At 36.5% G+C, this 4211-nt stretch overlaps 1 pseudogene; it reads left to right on the forward strand.

Annotated features, from left to right (window-relative positions):
• Nucleotides 1-752: 752 nt before the first annotated feature.
• Nucleotides 753-851, forward strand: LOC113897941 (annotated as a pseudogene).
• Nucleotides 852-4211: the final 3360 nt, after the last annotated feature.

Raw genomic sequence — 4211 nt, forward strand, 5'->3', positions numbered from 1 at the left:
CTCTGAACCAGGGAAATCATAATGATTGGCCAGAGGAAATCCAGGAGAAATGCCCCATAGAAGTGACTGAAACTACCACGAGGACTCAGCTCTCTCTCTCTCTCTGTCTGCCTGTGTGTCTATCCACACATACTGTACTCTTCTTTCCTCCTAATAAACACTTTACTTATTTCACTACTTTTTGTCTTTGTGGGAATTCTTTTTTCTGTAAAGTTGAAGGGCCAGGGCCTTGTCACCACACTGGTCTAGTGGCTAAGATTTGATACCTTCAGCACTATGACCCAACCTCAATCTCTGGCCAGGAACCAAAATCCTGCTTCAAGCCACGGTAGGCCAAGGCCGCCTGAGATTGCTACTAACTGGATTCCTTAAGTTAATTGAACTCTCTCTCTCTCTCTTATTTTCTTCAGACTGACGCCAGATTCTTTTCATGACATAGATCTAATAATTTTATCCTCCTACATATACACACACATTATTAAATCCCATTACTTGTTTCTCATTGCTCTCAGGATAAATACCAACATCTTTTCACAGCCTTTAAGGCCCAGGATGTCCAGGACCATGCCTGGCTTTCCAACCTCATCCAGTGCTTCCCCTCCATCTCCTGCTCCCATAGTCAAAGGGCCTTCTCTCCAGTTGTTCACACCTTCTTCACCATGAGGCTCTGTGGATGGTGTTTCACCTGAAGACCGTATCACCTGCACAGTTAATGCTCATTCCTGCTGACCATCCTGGTATTTTTGTCTTGGAGTTTCACTCCAAGCTCTTTGGTGCTTGGAACCATACAGAGATTAGCACGGCCCCTGTGCAAGAATGGCATACAAATTCATGAAGCATTCCATTTTTTATCACAGATTAAAAGAACAAACTTATGGTTACCAGAGGGAAGGGTGTGGGAAAGAGAGATAGATTGGAACTGACATGTATACACTACAATATTTAAAATGGATGACCATCAAGGACCTATGATAGAGCGCAGGAAACTGCTCAACACTCTGTAATAACCTAACTGAGAAAAGACTTTGCAAAAGAAGAGATATATGTATATGTATAACTGAAAGGTTTTGCTGTACACCTGAAACTAATACAACACTGTAAAATAACTACAGTCCAATATAAAATAAAAATTTTGGGGAAGTCTTTACTGGCTGGATTTGAGTTCCTCTGTAAAATCTGAGAGAATTGAATTTCTTTCCTTAAGACCATTTACTTTAGAATAAGATAACTTGCTCATAATTGTCTTTATTTAATTATGTTCTCTTTACTATACTTTGTCTTCATTAAAAAGACTGATATATTTTCCTTCTCTATGTTTTCCATTTTTATTACAGGGATGCCAATAGAATTGGTACTCAAAAAATATATCTCTCTCTCTGTGTGTGTGTGTGCACGCGTGCACGCTCAGTTGCTCAGTTGTATCCAACTCTGTGACCCCATGGACTGTAGCCCTCCAGGCTCCTCTGTCCCTGGGATTTCCCAGGCAAGAAAACTGGAGTGGGTTGCCATTCCTTCTCCAGGGGATCTTCCTGGCCCAGGGATTGAACCTGGGTCCCCTGCATTGCAGGCAGATTCTTTACCATCTGAGCCACCAGGAATATATGTGTGTGTGTGTGTGTGTGTGTGTGTGTGTGTCTTTATTGAATTTGTTATAGTATTGGATTTGTTTTATGCTTTGATTTTTTTGGCCACAAAACATGTGGGATCTTAGCTCCCCAACCAGGGGTCGAATCCACACTCTTATGCATTGGGAGGCAGAGTCTTCAAAGTATATTTTGAAAGAATTAATAAAGGGGTTGATATGTCTTAATATAATGTTATATACTATTACTGAAATACTACATTTTAAAATAACTTTCATACTTAGCATGAACCTAAAATTATACAACCAGTCTAACTGATAGTGTTAAACATGCAAAAAATCAAAGGGTATTTTTCCTGTGAATACTACTTGAAGAAACTTTTGGAGAATAAATTTCTTCTAATCAAGACCTACCAGCAAAATAAAGCAAAAACATTGGCAATGAAATTTGTATATATCAATTTTGATACTAAAACAAATATGGAGACTCGAACCTGGACATAAGAAAAATGTCTTGACGATGCAGAATTGACATATTCAGTGAAAACTCAAAGGGAGAGGTGAAAGAATGTCAAAGGAAGAACAATTTTATTGATTCTCTCATCTGAACAAGATGACCTGGGTAAGGGCAGAGGGATGTAGTAATTTCAGAAGTCACTGGTAGATTCTATTTTTGAATCAGGAAAATGAAATTAAATAATTCCCCTCTCTTCACTATTATACTTCTGGAACTTCACTAATTTTTATTTGGTTCATCTCAATGGACATTCTCAGTCTCTCTTAATGACTCTTTCATGTACTTTTTTGATTTGTAATGTCACTGTACTGTGTTCAGAAAGCAGCTCTCATTCCAGCCAAAGTAAGTAAAATTTCATTTCAGAACAAATTATAAAATTAGAAATTATACCATAAATTGCTTCTACTAATCTTCTGTTCATCTCATAATTTGAGGTTTATCTGTTTATCTATATTTTTATTTTAATGTCATTTTGCACTTCCAAGATGTCCAGTTGGTCATTTTCATATTTTATAGCCCTATATTTATATAGAAGCATTATTATTTCCTCATTTGCTGACTAATTGTATTTATTTATATGGTTATTGAAACTAATGAAGGAAACTGTTTTATTAATGAGTTAATCTATGTGGATTATCAATATAAGGTAATCTATGAAACAAAGCAGAAGTTCTTAGTCAAAAAGGCCATGAGATCTTAATTTATCTGGGAAATTTCACAACTTTTGAGGAAGGTGTTGGGATTCCACAGGACTTGGATTTGAGTATTTCATTAGATTTCATCAAACTCTCAAGAGAAAAGAGAAGGTCCAAACTAATAACTGCATTGTATTATGATTTAACTAATTATTCCAGGCTTTGCTTTTCATGTGGTAAGTGATAACAGTGGCATTCACAAAAATGCCAGCCTTGTAGGAACAATACCTTATGCTAGACCTAAAAATAAAAGCCATTCTATTAGTTTTGAGCAACCTAAGAGCTACAGGGAGGCTCTTCATGAGGCTCTTGAGGTCTGCAGGTGAAGGATGTGTGAATCATCTATAATAATTTGATTTCTTGTCAGACAGTTGAAGACTCTACCTTGTCAAGCTGCTGCACATTTAAAGAGAGAAGGTTTAAATTAATACATGTGAGCTTTAATTCCACATCTCCTGCAAAATATACCTCTCAGATTCCAAATATGATAAAGAGTCTGAGCATATGGCTTGGTGTCAATAATTATCAAGAGTATCTTGAATAATAAACCTTTCTAAGCCAACCAATATGTCAGTCTTTCGACTGATATTATAATTTTTATCTATGTTGAGAAACGCATTCCTTTGAGGTCCATTGTCAATGGCACATATAGAAAGGATTAAAGGAGTTATTTCTTCCCTGACTGGAGAATAATGACCTGGCAGATACAGTCCCATGTAGACCAGTGAAGTAAGAGCTCTGCAATGACCATATTGAGTGTGAATAAGCATTCTATTTTTTTTTTCAAATGAAATATAGGCATTAATTCTTCAGGAATTGTCCTTGAAAAATAAATTTTAGTATATAAATATTCAGATTTATCTTTTGAGCTTCTTCATTATTCATTTAAGAATAATGATATCCATTCAATTTTAGTTGACTTGTAGAAAGTGGAAAGGAGGAAATTAAGGCTCATTTTCTCATATTTTAAGTTTTAGTTTTGTTGAGTACAGATGGACTTCCCTGGTGGCTCAGATGGTAAAGTGTCTGCCTACTATGTGGGAGACCCAGGTTCAATTCCTGGGTAGGGAAGATCCTCTGGAGAAGGAAATGGCCACACACTCCCGTATTCTTGCCTGGAAAATCCCATGGACAGAGGAGCCTGGTAGGCTACAGTCGAGCGACTTCATTTTCTTTCACTTTCACTTTTGTTGAGTGCAGATATTTACTGAAAAAAATGGGTAAGTGTCACGGGTTATTATATTTCTATCTTGAACCTATGTAACAGGAAAGCTAAAAAAGCAAAGCCACCTATTTTGTGAACCAGTAATGAACAAGGGGAATTTGAAATTAAACACATAATACATTTATATTATACCATCAAAAATGAAATACTTAGATATGAATCTAACACAATATGTACAAAATCTATACTGAG

Source organism: Bos indicus x Bos taurus, chromosome 8 (assembly GCF_003369695.1).
Source record: "Bos indicus x Bos taurus breed Angus x Brahman F1 hybrid chromosome 8, Bos_hybrid_MaternalHap_v2.0, whole genome shotgun sequence".
NCBI lineage: Eukaryota > Metazoa > Chordata > Mammalia > Artiodactyla > Bovidae > Bos > Bos indicus x Bos taurus.